Source organism: Globicephala melas, chromosome 3 (assembly GCF_963455315.2).
Source record: "Globicephala melas chromosome 3, mGloMel1.2, whole genome shotgun sequence".
In the NCBI taxonomy this organism is placed as follows: Eukaryota; Metazoa; Chordata; class Mammalia; order Artiodactyla; family Delphinidae; genus Globicephala; species Globicephala melas.
Window position 1 is genome coordinate 52,630,063 of NC_083316.1, and position 19,856 is coordinate 52,649,918.

Consider the following 19,856-nt stretch of genomic DNA (forward strand, 5'->3'; position numbering starts at 1 on the left):
CCACCTCAGTTTTGGGATGATTCGTTGTCTTTTCATGTATACCAAAGATGCAGGATACATCAAGTTGATTGTGGAGGTTTAATCCGCTGCTCCTGAGGCTGCTGGGAGAGATTTCCCTTTCTCTTCTTTGTTCGCACAGCTCCTGGGTTTCAGCTTTGGATTTGGCCCCGCCTCTGCATGTAGGTCACCTGAGGGCATCTGTTCCCACCCAGACAGTATGGGGTTAAAGGAGCCGCTGATTTGGGGGCTCTGGCTCACTCAGGCCGCGGGGAGAGAGGGGTACAGAATGAGGGGCGAGCCTGCGGCGGCAGAGGCCAGCATGAAATTGCAACAGCATGAGGCGTGCCATGTGTTCTCCCGGGGAAGCTGTCCCTGGATCACAGGACCCTGGCAGTGGCGGGCTGCACAGCCTCCTGGGAGAGGAAGTGTGGATAGTGACCTGTGCTCGCACACAAGCTTCTTGGTGGCTGCAGCAGCAGCCTTAGCATCTCATTCCCGTCTCTGGTGTCCTCGCTGATAGCCGTGGCTTGCGCCCATCTCTGGAGCTCGTTTAGGCGGTGCTCTGAATCCCCTCTCCTTGCGCACCCTGAAACATGTTCTCTTGCCTCTTAGGCAGGTCCAGACTTTTTCCCAGGCTCCCTCCTGGCCGGCCGTGGCGCACTAGCCCCCTTCAGGCTGTGTTCATGCAGCCAATCCCAGTCCTCTCCCTGGGATCCGACCTCCGAAGCCCGAGCCTCGGCTCCCAGCCCCAACCCGCCCTGGCGGGTGAGCAGACAAGCCTCTCAGGCTGGTGAATGCTGGTTGGAACTAATCCTCTGTGCGGGAATCTCTCCACTTTGCCCTCTGCACCCCTGTTGCTGTGCTCCCCTCCATGGCTCCTAAGCGTCCCCACTCTGCCACCTGCCGTCTCCCCCAGTGAAGGGGCTTCCTAGTGTGGAAACTTTTCCTCCTTCACAGCTCCCTCCCCGTGGTGCAGGTCCTGTCCCTATTCTTTTGTCTTTTCTTTTTTCTTTTGCCCTACCCAGGTATGTGGGGAGTTTCTTGCCTTTTGGGAAGTGTGAGGTCTTCTGCCAGCATTCAGTAGGTGTTCTGTAGGAGTTGTTCCACATGTAGATGTATTTCTGATGCATTTGTGGGGAGGAAGGTGATCTCCACATCTTATTCCTCCACCATCTTGAAGGTTTCCCCATGGCTAATGTTTTTACTAATGGTTGAGCATCTTTTCATATGCTTATTGGCCATTTGTATGTCTTCTTTGAAAATATGTCTGCTTAAGTCCTTTGCCCATTTTTTTTTTTTTTTTCATTGCACGGGCCTCTCACTGTTGTGGCCTCTCCCGTTGTGGAGCACAGGCTCCGGACGCACAGGCTCCGCGGCCATGGCTCACGGGCCCAGCCGCTTCGCGGCATGTGGGATCTTCCCGAACCGGGGCATGAACCCGTGTCCCCTGCATCGGCAGGCGGACTCTCAACCACTGCGCCACCAGGGAAGCCCCTTTGCCCTTTTTCAAATTGGGTTGTCTTTGTATTTTTGAGTTATAAGAGCTCTTTGTGTTTCCTGGATACAAGTCCACTATCAGATAGATGATTTGCAAATATTTTCTCTGATTCTGTGTGTTGTCTTTTGCTTTCTTGGTGAAGAATGCACAAAAGTTTTAAATTTTGATGAAGTCTCATTTACCTATTTTTTCTTTTGTTGCTTGTGCTTTTGGTGTCATATCTAATAAACCATTGCTTAATCCAAGGTCACAAAGACTTGTCCCTATATTTTCTTCTTATTATTCTATAGTTTTAGCTCTTACATTTAGTCTCTGATTTAATTTTTCTTTTGTTTTTCTTCATTTAAAAAAATTTTTTGATTATAGTTGCTTTACACTGTTGTTAGTGTCTGCTGTACAGCAAAGTGAATCAGATATGTACACATATATCCACCCTTTTTTAGATTTCCTTCCAGTGTAGCTCACAACAGATCATTGAGTAGAGTTCCCTGTGCTAAACAGTAGGTTCTCATTAGTTATTAATTTTATACATATTAGTATATATATATATCAATCTCCCAATTCTTGCCCCCCTTCCCCGCTTAGTAACCATTAAGAATATTTTCTACATCTGTGACTCTATTTCTGCATAGCCAGTAAGTTCATCTGTATGATTTTTCTAGATTCCACATAGAAGCAATATTATATGATATTTGTTTTTCTCGTTCTGACCTACTTCACTCTGTATGACAGTCTCTAGGTCCATCCACATCTCTGCAAATGGCACTATTTCATTCCCTGTTATGGCTGAGTAATATTGCATTGTATTTATGTACCACATCTTCTTTATCCGTTCCTCTGTTGATGGACATTTGGGTTGCTTCCACGTCCTGGCTATTGCAAATAGTGCTGCAAAGAACACTGGGGTGCATGCATGCTTTTGAATTATGGTTTTCTCAAGATATATGCCTCAGAGTGGGATTGGTGGGTCATACATTAGCTCTATCTTTAGTTTTTTTTGTTAACATCTTAATTGGAGTATAATTGCTTTACACTGTTGTGTTAGTTTCTGCTGAATAACAAAGTGAATCAACTATACGTTTACATATATCCCCATGTCCCCTCCCTCTTGCATCTCCCTCCCACCCTCTCTATCCCACCCATCTAGGTGGTCACAAAGCACTGAGCTGATCTCCCTGTGCTATGTGGCTGCCTCCCACTAGCTACCTATTTTACATTTGGTAGTGTATATATATCAATGCCACTCTCTCACTTCTTTGTAGCTTACCCTTCCCCCTCCCTGTGTCCTCAAGTCCATTATCTACATCTGAATCTTTATTCCTGTCCTGCCCCCTAGGTTCTTCAGAACCTTTTTTTTTTTTTTTTAGATTCCGTATATATGTGTTAGCACACGGTATTTGTTCTTCTCTTTCTGACTTACTTCACTCTGTATGACAGACTCTGGGTCCATCCACATCACTACAAATAACTCAATTTCATTTCTTTTTATGGCAGAGTAATATTCCATTGTATATATGTGCCACATCTTCCATTCATCTGTTAATGGACACTTAGGTTGCTTCCATGTCCTGGCTATTGTAAATAGAGCTGCAATGAACATTGTGGTACATGACTCTTTTTGAATTATGGTTTTCTCAGGGTGTATGGCCAGTAGTGGAATTGTTGGGTCACATGGTAGCTCTATTTTTACTATTTTAAGAAACCTCCATACTATTCTCCATAGTGGCTGTACCAATTTATATTCCCACCAACAGTGTAGGAGGGTTCCCTTTTCTCCACAGCCTCTCCATCATTTATTGTTTGTAGATTTTTTTTTTAAATATTTTTTTTGCGGTACGTGGGCCTCTCACTGTTGTGGCCTCTCCCGTTGTGGAGCATAGGCTCCGGACGCGCAGGCTCAGCGGCCATGGCTCACTGGCCCAGCCGCTGTGCGGCATGTGGGATCTTCCTGGACCGGGGCACGAACCCGTGTCCGCTGCATCAGCAAGCGGACTGTCAACCGCTGTGCCACCAGGGAAGCCCGTTTGTAGATTTTTTGATGATGGCCATTCCGACCCGTGTGAGGTGATACCTCATTGTAGTTTTGATTTGCATTTCTCTAATAATTAGTGATGATGAGCATCTTTTCATGTGCTTTTTGGCCATCTATATGTCTTTTTTGGAGAAATGTCTATTTAGATCTTCTACCCATTTTTAAATTTTATTTTATTTAGTTTTGGCTGCGTTAGGTCTTTGCTGCTGCACGTGTGCTTTCTCTAGTTGCGGTGAGCAGGGACTACTCTTCCTTGCAGTATGCGGGCTTCTCATTGAGGTGGCTTCTCTTGTTGCAGAGCACGGTCTCTAGGCAGGCAGGCTTCAGTAGTTGTGGCACACGGGCTCATTAGTTGTGGCTCACAGGCTCTATAGTGCTGGCTCAATAGTTGTGACGCACTGGCTTAGTTGCTCTGCAGCATGGGAGATTTTCCCGGTCCAGGGCTCGAACCCTTGTCCCCTGCATTGGCAGGCAGATTCTTATCCACTGTGCCACCAGAGAAGTCCCGTACTGCCCTTTTTTTGATTGGGTTATTTGTTTTTTTTTTATATTGAGCTGTATGAGCTATTTGTATATTTTGGAGATTAATCCCTTGTCAGGTGCTTCGCTTGCAAATATTTTCTCCCATTCTAAGGATTGTCTTTTTGTTTTGTTTATGGTTTCCTTTTGCTGTGCAAAAGCTTTTAGGTTTAATTAGATCCCATTTGTTTATTTTTGTTTTTATTTTCATTACTCTAGGAGGTGGATCAAAAAAGATCTTGCTATGATTTCTGTCAAAGTGTGTTCTGCCTATGTTTTCCTCTAAGAGTTTTATAGTGTCCAGCCTTACATTTAGGTCTTTAATCCATTTTGAGTTTATTTTTGTGTATAGTGTTAGGGAGTATTCTAATTTCATTCTTTTACATGTAGCTGTCCAGTTTTCCCAGAGCCTTTTATTGAAGAGATTGTCTTTTCTCCATTGTTTATCCTTGCCTCCTTTGTCATTGATTGGGTTACCATAGGTGCATGGGTTTATCTCTGGGCCTTCCATCCTGTTCCATAGGTCTATGTTTCTGTTTTTGTGCCAGTACCATACTGTCTTGATTACTGTAGGTTTTAGTATAGTTGGAAATCAGGAAGCCTTATTCCTCCAGCTTCAGTTTTCTTTCTCAAGATTGTTTTTGCTATTCAAGGTCTTTTGTATTTCCATATAAATTGTAAAATTTTTTGTTCTAATTCTGTGAAAAATGCCATTCGTAATTTTATACGGATTGCATTGAATCTGTAGATTGCTTTGGGTCGTATAGTTATTTTCACAATGTTGATTCTTCCGATCCAAGAACATGGTATATCTCTCCATCTTTTTGTGTCATCTTTGATTTCTTTCATCAACATCTTATAGTTTTCTGCATACAGGTCTTTTGCCTCCTTAGGTAGGTTCATTCCTAGGTATTTTATTCTTTTTTGTGGCGATAGTAAATGGGATTGTTTCCTTAATTTTTCTTTCTGATCTTTCATTGTTAGTGTATAGGAGTGCAAGAGATTTTTGTGCATTAAGTTTGTATCCTGCAACTTTACCCAATTCATTGATGAGCTCTAGTAGTTTTCTGGTAGTGTCTTTAGGATTCTCTATGTATAGTATCATGTCATCTGCAAACAGTGACAGCTTTACTGCTTTTCTGATTTGGATTCCTTTTTTCTTTTTTTTTTTTTGCAGTATGTGGGCCTCTCATCATTGTGGCCTCTCCCATTGCGGAGCACAGGCTCCGGACACGCAGGCTCAGCGGCCATGGCTCATGGGCCTAGCCGCTCTGTGGCATATGGGATCTTCCCGGACTTGAGCACGAACCTGTGTCCCCTGCATCGGCAGGCGGACTCTCAACCACTGCGCCACCAGGGAAGCCCCCTTTTATTTCTTTTTCTTCTCTGACTGCTGTGGCTAAAACTTCCAAAACTATGTTGAATAGTAGTGGTGAGAGTGGGAAATCTTGATCTTAGTGGAAATGGTTTCAGTTTTGCACCACTGAGAACGATGTTGGCTGTGGGTTTGTCATATATGGCTTTTATTATGTTGAGGTAAGTTCCCTCTATGCCTACTTTCTGGAGGGTTTTTTATCATAAATGGGTGTTGAATTTTGTCGAAAGCTTTTTCTGCATTTATTGAGCTGATCATATGGTTTTTCTCCTTCAATTTTTTAATATGGTGTATCACATTTATTGATTTTCGTATATTGAAGAATCCTTGCATTCTTGGGATAAATCCTACTTGATCATGGTGTATGATCCTTTTAATGTGCTGCTGGATTCTGTTTGCTAGTATTTTGTTGAGGATTTTTGCATCTATGTTCATCAGTGATATTGGCCTGTAATTTTCTTTTTGTGATATCTTTGTCTGGTTTTGGTATCAGGGTGATGGTGGCCTCATAGCATGAGCTTGGGAGTATTTTTGGAAGAGTTTGAGAAGGATTGTTGTTAGCTCTTCTCTAAATGTTTGATAGAATTTACCTGTGAAACCGTCTGGTCCTGGGCTTTTGTTTGTCAGAAGATTTTTAATCACAGTTTCAATTTCATTACTTGTGATTGGTCTGTTCATATTTTCTATTTCTTCCTTGTTCAGTCTCAGAAGGTTGTGCATTTCTAAGAATTTGTCCATTTCTTTGAGGTTGTCCATTTTATTGGCATATAGTTGCATGTAGTATTCTCTTATGATCCTTTGTATTTCTGCAGAGTCAGTTGTAACTTCTCCTTTTTCATTTCTAATTCTGTTGTTTTGAGTCCTCTCCCTTTTTTCTTGATGAGTCTGGCTAAAGGTTTATCAATTTTGTTTATCTTCTCAAAGAACCTGCTTTTAGTTTCATTGATCTTTGCTGTTGTTTTCTTTGTTTCTATTTCATTTATGTCTGTTCTGATCCTTATGATTTCCTTCCTTCTACTAACTTTGGGTTTTGTTTGTTCTTCTTTCTCTAGTTGCTTTAGTTGTAAGGTTAGGTTGTTTATTTGAGTTTTTTCTTGTTTCTTGAGGTGAGATTTTATTGCTATAAACTTCCTTTTTAGAACTGCTTTTGCTGCATCCTATAGGTTTTAGGTCATCTAGTCTCTGATTTTCCATTAATTTTTGTATATGGTGTGAAATAGGGATTTATTCTTCCACGTGAATGTCCAGTTGTCCCAGCACCATTTGTTGAAAAGACTCTTTTCCCCCATTGAATTGTCTGGCACATTACAAAAAATAAATTGGACTTTTACATCTATTCCATTTATCTATATGTCTGTCCTTATGTCAGTACCACAGTATCTTAATTATTGCAGCTCTAGTAAGTTTTCAAATTGGGAAGCATGAGTCTTCCTACTTTGTCCTTCTTTTTCAAGATCGGTTTGGTTTTTCTAGGGCCTTGCATTTACACATGAATTTTATCATCAGCATGTCAATTTCTGCAAAAAAGCCAACTGAGATTTTTGACAAGGATTGCACTCAATTTGTAGATCAGTTTAGGTAGTATTGCCCTCTTAATAATATTAAGTCTTTAGTTTCATGAAATGGGATAACTTTCCATTTTTTTAGGTCTTCTTTAACTCTTTCAATATTGTTTTATACTTTTTAGTGTACAAATGTTGTACTTCTATTGTTAAGTTTATTTCTAAGTATTTTATTCATTTTGATGCTATATAACTGTAATTGTGACTTTAATTTCATTTTTGGATTGTTCACTGCTAATGTATAGAAATACAATTGATTTTTGAATATCAATGTTTAACACTGAAACCTTGCTGAACTTGTTTACTAGTTCTAATAGTGTTTTTGGTGGATTTTTAAGGATTTTCTGTATATAAGGTCGTGTCATCTGCAAATAGAAATAGATCTATTTATTCCTGTCCATTCTGGATGCCTTTTATTTCTTTTTATTGCCTGATTTCCCTGGCTCATTGAATATTTTAAATCCAATTTAAGAAGAGTCAGGAGAATTTGGAATTTGTTTTGTCGGAAGAGAAAAAGTTCAGTAGGGTGAGGCCAAGTATGTCTAGGAATCCAGTATCTTGCAAATAAATCCATTTGTTGGTGTTCTTTTTTTTTCATTCCCAATTAAGCCATCTCTCTTCTCTGATTCCCCTATTTAGAAAGGATTATGTATTTGAGGCAGAGTACTTGTTTTTTTCTTTAAAAAACTGTGTTCGTTGACATTACCCAGTGTCCCAGCAAGCAGCATTCATCCAGTTCTCTTTCACCCCAGTCTCCTGTCTTACCTTAAACCACCATACTGAATACAAAGGTTGGGAAAATGAAAATTTTAAACAATAGAAACCAAACAAATGACCGACTTAGGTTACTTTTCATTTTTATACCTGGACTGGCATCCCCACGCCACCAGATTAATGACTATCAGTTTTTCTTTCCTGGCTTCCTTACTCTGGCTTGGGATATCTGATTTTTAAAAAAATATTCCCATCTCTGTCAATGTTGGAAATAAATGTCTCAACTTAGAGGTTATGTTTATCATCTGGCCCTTGCTGCACATGTTTTATTTAGCCTCCTTATTACCTGGCGAATGCAGAGAATTTAAACATAAATCTAATATTAATTTTCTCCCAGGAAAAACTGAAAAATATGTCTAATTATAAGAATGCTACAGACTACAATGGGAGAAATATTCAGTTCCTACTAATAACCTTGAAATGTCTGAAATCATGTGTTATTTTCGGAATTACTATATTGCTCTTTGAGCTGGTAGGGCTATTTTTCAGGGAAGCAGGTGTAAAGCAATGAAAAAAATAGTGTGTTCTGAGCTCCATCCTGGATTCGGGTTCTGGTTCTTCTGAAGTTAGCTAGGTGTGTGGCTTTGGCTAAGTTAAGTCACTTGAGATCTCTTAGCCTGAAATGAGGGGATTGGACTAAAGAATGCCTGCAAGCTCTGCTATACTATGAAATGGGAATGGGAAGTGCTATTTGCAAGCCAAGTACCGTGTCATTGCAAGAGCTACGTAAATTCAGAAAGCATATTGCACATGCAGCGAAATCACAGCTGTTGGGGCAACAGAGCCTCCTGAAGGAGGATGTGTATGTGAGGTTTGATTTTAAATTTCTACCTATGAGCTTGTATAGTCTTTCTTTTCAAAGACCATAGAGGGGTGGGTGATCGTATGACAAGATGTCATACTGGAACATGCATTCCGGATGAGAATTGGTTTTTTTCAATAATTAATAAAGATAATTCTTAAGAACAGAGTTCATCTAATCAGAAGGCAATATAAACTCACAGTCTCCTGCATTTGCTAATGTACAGGCTAGAAAGTTTCCTCTTTGGTGCTCCTCCCTCCCTGGCCTCATGACCATCCTGAAGTAGGGGCTGGTGGGCCAGGTGAAGATCCAGGAAAGGTCCTACAGCTGTGGGCTCAGAACGACTGCTCACCAGTAGATGACTGCACATCCTGGTTTGCCCAGGACAGGGTCTGCTTATACCTGTTATCTCAGAATAATTATTAATAGAACCCCTTTCTTCTCTAAAGTCTCCTGGTTTATATAATAAATTATATAGTCACCATAAAAGCATACTTTTTCCTGGGTTCATTTATTCATTTACTTTTTAAAGTAGTAAAATAACTTAAAATATTATCCAGTTAAGTCTCTTCACTTGCTTCATTTTCTTGCTTTAATAACCTTATTAGCTTCCATTTATTCTATACCCACTTGCAGCACACTCTGGGCCAAGGTTTTATACATGAAATCTTATTCACAGCACCTTTACAGGATGAGTAGTATTAGCCCCCATTACAGATGAGGATACTGAGCCTCAGAGAGGAAAATCAGATCCAGAACTTGAACCTAAGTGTGTTGGCATCAGAGGTCTTTTGTCATTATGCCTCCGTGTGTTCCAAAATAAAACCAATGACAATAATCTCATTTGTATTTTTAGATTTAGAGTGCTGATAATAAAATGAAAGAAGCATTTCCTATTTACAATAGCCAGGACATGGAAGCAACCTAAGTGTCCATCGACAGATGAATGGATAAAGATGTGGCACATATATACAATGGAATATTACTCAGCCATAAAAAGAAATGAAATTGAGTTATTTGTAGTGAGGTGGATGAACCTAGAGTCTGTCATGTGGAGTGAAGTAAGTCAGAAAGAGAAAAACAAATACCGTATGCTAACACATATATAGGGAATCTAAAAAAAAAGAAAAAAGTGGTTCTGAAGAACCTAGGGTCAGGACAGGAATAAAGACACAGATGTAGAGAATGGACTTGAGGACATGGGGAGGGGGAAGGGTAAGCTGAGACGAAGTGAGAGAGTGGCATGGACATATATACACTACCAAATGTAAAATAGATAGCTAGTGGGAAGCAGCCGCATAGCACAGGGAAATCAGCTCGGTGCTTTGTGACCACCTAGAGGGGTGGGATAGGGAGGATGGGAGGAAGGGAGATGCCAGAGGGAGGGGATATGGGGATATATGTATATGTGTAGCTGATTCACTTTGTTACAGCAGCAAGTAACACACCATTGTTAAGCAGTTTTACTCCAATAAAGATCTTACAAAAAAAAACGAAAGAAACATTTCAAATCCTGGCATCAATGCTCACTGTGTAGTATTTCGGTTCCTCAGTCTCTACTTTAGGAAACTGGTACTAATAATATTTCCTACCCCATAAGGGTGTGGTGAGAATTGAGAGCTAGTACATGTAAAGTACTTAGTACAGTCCCTGGCACATTGTACTCTCTCAGTAAATGTTAGTGTTACCATCACTATCACCATCATCATCGTCATCACCACTGCCATCATTTAGAGTTGAATTACATGCCTCCAGTGCCTGTGATGCCCAGATGAAGCTACTGCCCTGCTGCTCTCTGCCATCCTCAGCTGTTCATAATGGCCACACATCATCCTGCCCACTGGTTTCCTCTTACCTTGCCATCTGCCTCTGGTTATATGAACTTTTCATTAACATCTCTTTGCTCTTATAATTTCAGTGAGTACAAAACATGTTAGAATTTTATGTTTTTTTACTGTGGAAACATATGGTTTTCCTCTGCCTACCAACTAATTTATCCAACTGAACGGTTCTGTGGTAACACTTGAAACATAACTTGAAAAGGAAACTATCTGTGGGATCTGTGGCGGTTTTTCAATTTTGCAGTAATTCACAGTATCATTTCATTCCTCAGTTTCTCTACCTCTGAAAGCGATAGACAACAATTAGTTTCAAGATTCTTTTTAAAGTTATAGTCTTAAGTTGAAGAGTTGATAGTTAACTATTGACTTGATTTAGGGATCATAATGGTTGAAAAGCTTGAAATGTTGAGAATCATGTAGAAAACATATTTTTAAAGTTAAAAATAACATTTTTCCTATTACTCAAAAGAATAACATGATCATTGCTGTATAAATCCCTGGTGTGTGTGTATCTTTTATGTCTATATACATATACATGCATAGAAAAAAAATGAGGTGAAACTGAGGTAGTTTTACAGTCTGCTTTATTCCACTTTACAAGGTATTGTAGACATCTATTTCAATCATGTTCAGACAGTTTCCAGCTATTTTTGGCAGCAGAACTAATTTTGCAAAAGGAGCCACCCTACATGAAACATAAAATTCAAGCTTTTGAAGTTGAAGCAGGAATGGGAGATCCAGGGTCCCACTCACTTAGGCTCCCACTGACTTTCTTCCTTCCCTACCTACCTGTGTCCCCTAAGGTACCACCAAGGAAACCTGTGGACCCAAGGGTCATCACAGATGTGCCATAATATTTTTAACCAATCTGTCTTCATTTAGGTTATTTCCAAACACTTCCTATTATAAACAACACTGCAGTGAACTTCTTTATAGTTAATCTTGGCACATATGCTTATATATATATATATATTTATTTATTTATTTATTTATTTATTTCCTTTGGACACTTTTTTTAGAAGCAGAAATTCTGAGTGAATGGGTATGCATATTTTAAGAGGTTTTCATTTTTTTTTTTAAATCAATATCGCAAAAGTTGTCTTTCAGAAAGTCTGTACAGATTAACCTGCTAACCCTGGGTATTTTCATTAAAAATAAAATCCTGGTCATGGACATATATACACTACCAAATGCAAAATAGATAGCTAGTGGGAAGCAGCCACACAGCACAAGGGAGATCAGCTCGGTGCTTTATGTCCACCTAGAGGGGTGGGAGAGGGGGGGTGGGATATGGAGAGTGGGAGGGAGAAGCAAGAGGGAGGAGATATGGGGATGTATGTATATGTATAGCTGATTCATTTTGTTATACAGCAGCAACTAACACACCATTGTAAAGCAATTATACTCCAATAAAGACGCTAAAAAAATTTAAAAAATAAATAAAATCCTGGCGAAATGTGTTGGTTAATAGCAAAGCTATAAAATTTAGAACCTATACCAGATATTGTTAAATTAATAGAGAAACAGAGACCCCAAAACAATTTTGTTCTTTAATGCTTGCAGAGGACTTCAAAGGCCCTATCCTCAAAAAGCTTATATTTTACAGTTAAAAAGAAAGATAAATAAATGTGGAGAAAATCTTGCTCATCCCTGTGCATTGGGCTTAGGACAGGTCTACACAGCAAACATTCTTGAAGTAGGAATCCAAAAGAGTCAAACTGGCCTTAATAATGGAGACACTTCTGCAGGCATTGCTGTAGGAGCAGATACAACCCAACCATACAGTGTAGCTTTACCCGCCATGATGATCATACATCTGGCCCACTGGGCACTGGGCTTATGAGTTTAATGGTCTCACTTCAGTGTGAGGGAGAGTCCTTGAAAAAGCCATCTAGGAATCCGTCCGTGAAATCAGTTCCAGCTCCCTGAAAGTGCCGTCTTGCTCCTGGTCATCTGCCACATGACCAGTCCTCTAACCCTGAAATTTTAAGGTGTCAGAAAGTTACCCTGGGTGCGGGCTACAGCCTTGGGTGATATAGCAGTGCAGCAGCATCTCCTTCAAGTTGGATAGAACTTTTCTTCCCTTATCTCCTCTTAAAAAAGAGATTGGCTTAATTTTCCCAGTAGGTTTTTATGTCCTTTGCGTTGACCCTTTAGAGGTCCGTGAGGTCTTGGCAGATCTCTCTGCAGAGAGAAACTAACTTGATGAAAAAGTTGGTGTTGGGAACCTTGGGTTCATAGCAACGCTTTACTTTTTTATCCGATTCCTCCTGTTATGGTAGGTGGCTGAGAGTCCCTACACTAGCATGGTGCATGAATTTGAAGTCTTTTAAATTAAACCAAGTAAAAGTCTTTTCATGGATATTTTCCTAGATATAAATCATCCTTCAGGTTCTTGTATCTCATAGGTTGCTAGAGCATCTGCAGGCCCAATGCTACCTGTGGGCGGAGTGCTGAATGAACTGAGTTTTTGGTCATTCGGAGCACACCCCATCAACTTGATTTAGCTCTCCTAAGGATTCTCAACACTGGTGACACACTGGAATCTCTCAGAGAACTTTAGAAGCAGATCTCTGGATCCAGCCTCCACAGCCCCAGATCTTCTGACATCATTGGCCTGGGATGGTGTCTGAGCATGAGACTATTTTAAGAGCTCCCTGGTGATTCCAGTGTGCAGCCAGGATTGAGAATCTGGACTTAACCCGCTACTTCTCTGATTTCTTATTTTTGTCTAAGAGTTGGGCTGAATGTGAAGTAGTCACTTTCAGGAAGCTAGGGAAATATAAAGAGATTGGAGAAGCAATAATTTCTCTATTTTAAGAATGTGTGTTCCACTCTCCTAAATTAAAGCATAAATGTTGGGACAAGATCATCGTTCTCTGTCATTAACTTACCTGGAGGGAGGTAAGCATCAAGGCAAGAGCAAGGAAGTTGTGGAAGGAGACAATATGAAATTAATATCAGTTTAATGTAAGTAATGCCTTCTTAGGGCGTCACTGCTAAATGGCTAGAGTGGTTAGAGCCATCTTTCCAAAGTAAGTTCTTGGCACTTCGGAATAAGGCCACACTTCTTCCTCTGGATCAAGCGCTTCATTACTTAATTTGTCTGGGATCTCATTGTGGAACTCATTACTAAATCCATCAGGACCCAGAAGGTGTCAGAATGATTTAGCAGTCTTATAAATTTCTCTATATTCTCTAGTAATTCTCATTGTATGCTAAATGCTTTGGAATGACAGGAAGATGTAACTTATCAAAATGACTTTGAAAACAACTTTTTTTTAAAAAAAAGAAAAGAGGAGAAAAGAGCTATGGAAAGAATCTTCTAAATCCCCAAGTTAATATTGAACTAAGTTAGCATTAAACCTGTTCTCATTCAAGTCCTTGATTGCTTTATTAGAAGTAATTACTTATCTCGATTTAAGAAAATTGGCTAAGGCAGGTTACTCACTTTAATGTCTCATTCATACAAACTTTATATTAAGTATCTTAAATGCATTTTAACTTTTAAAGTTTTGCAAATTAGACAAGAACCTGCAGAAATAAGAGGTATGTTCTTTTTTTCATCAATATATTACTCCTATTAAAAATATCATTCCCACTAATGTCATATGGTCTTTTGGTACCTAATGATCTTGACAAGAACAAATATAACCTTGTGGATTTGGAATCGGAGAGAATAAGGTCATTTATCTATGGTGCTGTGGGAGAGACATTTTCTTTTTCAATTTTCTTCCTCCGTTTTCTTATTACAATTACTGTTTGGGTTCATTATGACAACTCCCATCATTATGACTTTTCCAGCTCATGAGCTGGAGAAAGATTAATGGTAGAAGAAAATACAGTCTTTGGCATGAGAGCTACAACTAGCTGTTAATATAACATAGCAGAATTACATGATATCCATTTATTAGTTTTATGCTTATAATGGAGAAGGTGGTACAGGTATAAAATGTTAAGCTGTAGAAAATGAAATGTTGGCAGGTGGCATGTATATTTCATTCATTCATTTGCTTATTCATTCAACAAACCTTAAGCATCAATTATGTATGCATGTCATGCACTGAGATAAAAATAAACCCTAATAAGATCTAATCTGAAAGGGATGTGGGGCAGGAAGAATGCACAGGGGATAGGGGAATGGGGGAGCTACTTACCCAGTTTTGCCCATTCTGAAGACTAGAATTTTGATTCTAATTATCTGGTGGGAGCCCCTGGGTCTAGGTGTTTATAAAATTGATAACTAGAGGTTGTTTAAGACAAAGTTTTGTTAAGAATAACTGAATCTATAAATGAAAACTGTATATTTACTCATTCATCTTGTAGTATACAAATAATAAAGACTCCAACAGTGAGTCTGATATAAGCCTCTAATTTCTCCTCACCAGAGAAATTGGTAATCCTTCTTTAACTATTATAACAAAGAGAAAAGTTCTGGGTCCAGACTGGGTTGTTTTCTTCCAGTGTAGTTGTGTATCTATGTGACGTCCTCCTGTGATGGGTTTGGAGATGACTTCCTTGCCGCAGGTCTCTTATTACTAGCTCCAGAGAGGGATTAGACTTTGTTTCTTAACATTGGGAAGGACTACTCTAGGTCTTGTTTATGAAAGCTCTCCAAGTGTTCTCTCTGTGGAATTCTGTTTCTCAGCCCTATGGCTTTGGGTTACTCCAAAGCTTTTAAAGCTCTTTGGGGCATTTAAAGCCCTTTGAAGCAAAAGAGTCATTTCCTGTTTGGAGGTCTGTAAAGACCTTTGTCATAGCTCAGAATTAGGGAGTCCATGACAATTGCTGTGCAACACTATTTGACACCCTCCCTGGTAGAAGTAGGCAGGGAGTAGCTCAGAGGTGTTGCCCTTTAATCACTTCTTGCTTAACATCATGTAGGTTACACTGCTTGGCACTGGAGATGCAACAATTAAAGAGCAGTGTCCCTGTCCCCAAGGAGCTTATAGTCTGGTGAGGGACTCAGACAATTATAAAATGGTGTGATTAGTGCTATGATATATGAGGAGTGCAGGTGTGTGGGGCGGGGGCAGGGACGGGGAACGTGCTATAGGATCATAGAGAAAGGTGGCTTAACCCAGAAAGGCTAAAAGCATTTACAACTTTGCTAAATAACACAATTTTTAAAGCTGATCACTCCAAAATAACCTGGGGACTTTCTCCAAGATTCTGTAGTTCTATATGAAAATATAAACTGGTAAATCCTGTACTATGTTTATCCAGGTAGCATCCTGTTATCATTCAATTTCATTAACTCTTAAAATGTGAGATATAATGATGTGGTCAGGGGAGATTTCCCACAAAGATCCTACCAAAGCTAGGGTTTAAGAAAAAATGACAGTATGCCAGAGAAAACCAAGAAGGGGAGAAGGAGTGTTCCTTGCAGAGGAAATAGCACTCAGAAAGGTCTGGAGACAAGAGGTGGTGGGTTGGGAAAACTGCGTCTATGCCTTCCATATGGCAGTGGGGAGGGGAGTGTAGGACCAGGAAGGAATGAGGCTGGAAAGGTCAGCAGGGGTGTGATCATGGAGAACCTTCTGTGCTGAATAATGAGTTAGAGTTTATCTTGAAGGCAGTAGACGAAGGGGAGATAACCAAAGCCTTTGAACAGGAATGGGACAAGATCAGATTTTATTTTAAATACAGCACTCTGGCTATACCTGGAGGATGAATTGGAGGGATAAGACTGGAGACCGGAAGACCCAGGGAAGGCTGAGGCAATAAACTAGGGAAGGGAAGCTGGTGGCCTGAACTTAGGCAATGAGAGTGGAGGATAAAAAGAAATGATGGACTACACAGGTAATTACTTGGACTAGATTTGGTGACCGGCCAAGGAAGGGATAAGGGAGGGGGAAAATCCTACTCAGCCTTGGCATCAGCCGGTGGATACTGAATCTGTCTCGGCCAATCGTAAGTGCTCAATGGAAGGAAAGAAACTATAACAAACCAAATAAACAGATATGTTCCCTTCCTTTAACATCAATATGACATTTCAAATATTTTTTACATCATTCTCTGTCTTTTAAAATTTTATTATTTGTTTTGAACAAATGATACATTCATATGGTTCAAAATTCGAAAGACCGTAGCAAGGTAAACACCAAGCAGTCTCCCTCCCTCTCATCTACTTGTTTCTTGTGTGTCTTTCCAGGGTCTTTGTGCAGATACCAGCAAATACAAATACCTATTACCCCTTTCTTCCACAAAAGGCAGCAGCCTACTTTATACTGTGACCTTTACCTTGATCGTTTGTTTTGCTTTGCTTTATTTTGATTTGTTTATTTTAAACCTAATAGTATATCCTCCTAACTTTCCATATCAATACAGAGATTGGCTTCCTTCTTTTCTGTTTACAGCTGCATAGTATTCCATGGTGTGGATGTATCAGAGTTTGTTAAACTAGTTCCTCACTGTGGACACTTAGATTGTTTCCAGTCTGTTGCTATTATAAAAAAATGCTTCGGATAGACACCTTTTATCTTCATCATTTTGTATATGGGCATGTGTATCTGTCAAAATGGATTTGACATGTCAATGGGAAAAGCATTTATAAATTTGAGATATAGCAGTATGTTTTTAAAGTTGATCACTCTAATTTACTGAGGAAAGTTTCTTCTAGATACTTTGTATTTTTATATACATATATGAACTAGTTTGGCATGGTAGCATCTTATTATTTTCAATTTTGTTAACCCTTAAAATGACATGTGTGCTATATTAAGTTGATATTTTTGTGATACCTGGGAAGGTAACTTAGGATATCCAGAGCACCACAAAGACAGGGCTTGGAGCCACTGAGATTCCAAATTTTAGTAACAATAAACAGGAAATTTAAGTAATCATTTTATGATTTTTCTCCTCCTATTTCTTAAAACACTCATCTTTCTAAGAGATGACAGGTCCCTGATGCTAGCAGGTCATGGGCAGGCAGGAGGAGATACATTTATTACATGTTCAATATCTCAAGACTGCCTATGCTAGTATTGTTAAAACCAGGTATTGATTAAAACAGAATCAAACTAAAAAAAGTTTTTCCTGGACCTGGGATGTTTTATAGGTAAAATAAGTTTAAGATAAATGTGTCCGATTACACATTTTAGATAAATTTGAAGTAGAAACAAGACAGCTTCTCCCTTTAAATCTCTGCTGCATGAAACCTATTTCTAGTTTAGAAATGACAATGCAAATCCCAGGAGGCTTACTACCCATGGAAGTACATCTATTCTTTCTATCCATTGGAATGGGTGTTGGACGTTGGCATCTTGTGAAACGCTTACAGCACCCCTGCCAGCTGGGGCACACAATATTTCCTTTCTGGCACTCTTGGAGTCAGGGAGCCCTGCCTATCCTAGCTGCAGGTCTGCAGGGAAAGCCTGCTGAGTCTGTGGTAGTTCCATTTGCATTTGAGATTTAGTCAGTAGGAGAGTTGAGAGGAGATTAAATTTCTCTAAGTCTTACTTAGAAACAGAGATACTGCTTGGACTATGGATACCCTTGAGCCTTCAGCAGGAGAAAAAAGAGAACAGTGTGGTAACAGGGTGCGGTGTCTTGGGTTTTCCTGCATTTGTAACATAGCCGCACCCACCCCTGCAGACCCACCTGGCATCTGGTATCCATCGACCTCCGTTATGCCCAAACTGCCTGCCCCAGATGTTCACAAGATATGTAACTTGCTTCTCAACATTGAACTGTGACTGCTTCCTCCCTCCCTTGCTCTCCCCGCCATAATTCTGCAAGACAGGGACTCTTCCCTTTCCCAACAGTTCTTAAACCCTGCTGTGCTTCAGAATCCCTGGAGGTGCTTGTTAAATTCCTGGGCCACTTGTCCTGTGTTTCTGACTCAGGCGATCTGGGCCTGGGAATCTGCGTTTTGACCAGCAGGCCCCATCTCCCATCCCGGGTGATTCTGACTCGGTGAGGAGACAACATTTTGAACAACCCTGTGCTGTTTGTGGGGGTTGGGGGAAGGAGGAAGGGGAGGCAGCGTTAGTTTCAGCTCCACCTTCTAGAAGTCCAGGGCTTCAGATAAGTCAATCTAACACCCTGTGCTTCTCTTTCCTCTCCTAAAGGACATGGGAACAGAGAGAAATTGCACTAGAGTGCTTAAACTCTCTGCCCCATTGTCTTTCCTTCTCAGCTGCCTGGAAAACCCCAGCTCTGGATGGCCCTACTGTCTGCCTTCTCTTCCCTGTACCCCGGCTACTGAGGGTGACTAGAGAACATCACAGACGCAGGCTGATGGTACTCAACCAAGCTCTCAACACGACAGAAACCACGGTGCCCTTCCAGCCAGCTCACTCTCTCATTCTGTGCAAGGACCATCCCAGATGTTCTCCTCAAACTTCAGACCCAGCCTCTTCCCCCACATCTTAACACGTGAACTCACTTTCCACTTCACAGATAAAATAGGAGCCACAAGAAACCTACAAATGCACCTGTTTTCATGCCCATTTCCTTCTGTTACGTTGTCTGTCCTCCTTGCTAAGCCAGTGTCATCTCAGATGCTCTGGATCTCGTTCCGCAGCGCTTCTCCCATCTCCTCTCAACCTCTTCCTCTCTGCAGTTATATTCCTACCACCCAGAGATTGCACTGTTAACATATTGCTATATTTCCTTTTAGTCTTTTTTATACATACATAAGCATACATTTTATACATCATTGGGATTTCTATCTGTTAGGGTTCAAACAAGGGGAGCAGAGTCACCATGCTATGGGATTTATTATATGAATTGGACCTTCCACAGTTGTAAGGAGGAAAGTAAAGGTGCGCGATGGGGATGTTGGTGGAGCAGAGGAGTCGTTAACCAGAAAACTAAGAAGCCAAGCACGTTATCGTGACTATGCCGGTGGGCCCAGTATAATGTGTCCTTATAAAAAGGAAGCAGGAGATTTGACCGTAGCAGTAGGAAATGTGATGACAGCTGGAGCCATGGGAGGAATGGGTCCTGAGCCAAGGAATGCAGGTGGCCTCCAGAAGCTAAAAAAGGCAAGGAAACAGATTCTCTCCTAGAGCTTCCAGAAGGAACCAGCCCTGCTGACACATTGCCTTTGGCTTACCGAAACGGATTTTGGACATCTGGCCTCCAGAATTGGGAAAGAGTAAATTTGTGTCATCTTAAGCCACTAAGTTTGGAGTTCATTACAGGAGCAAGAGGAAACAACTGCACACATTCAGTGAGAAGGTCAGATCACTAAGGGAATGTGTCTGAAGAAAGCTATTGAAAGCTATCGCCTCTGTGTAGCTGTGTCCTCTATGGACCTGCAGATGCATCTGGTGCTGGGCCTGAGGACCGCTGTTGGGTGATCAGCAAGGCCAGAAGCAAGAAATGCTGGACACAGAGCAGAGAAGAGCTGGAAGCCTCTTAGTCACCTCTCGACCTGTCCTTCACTATATCTGGCCACAGATGCCTTCAGAAAGCCATGGTGGCTTTGTCACTTTGGCCTTCTAA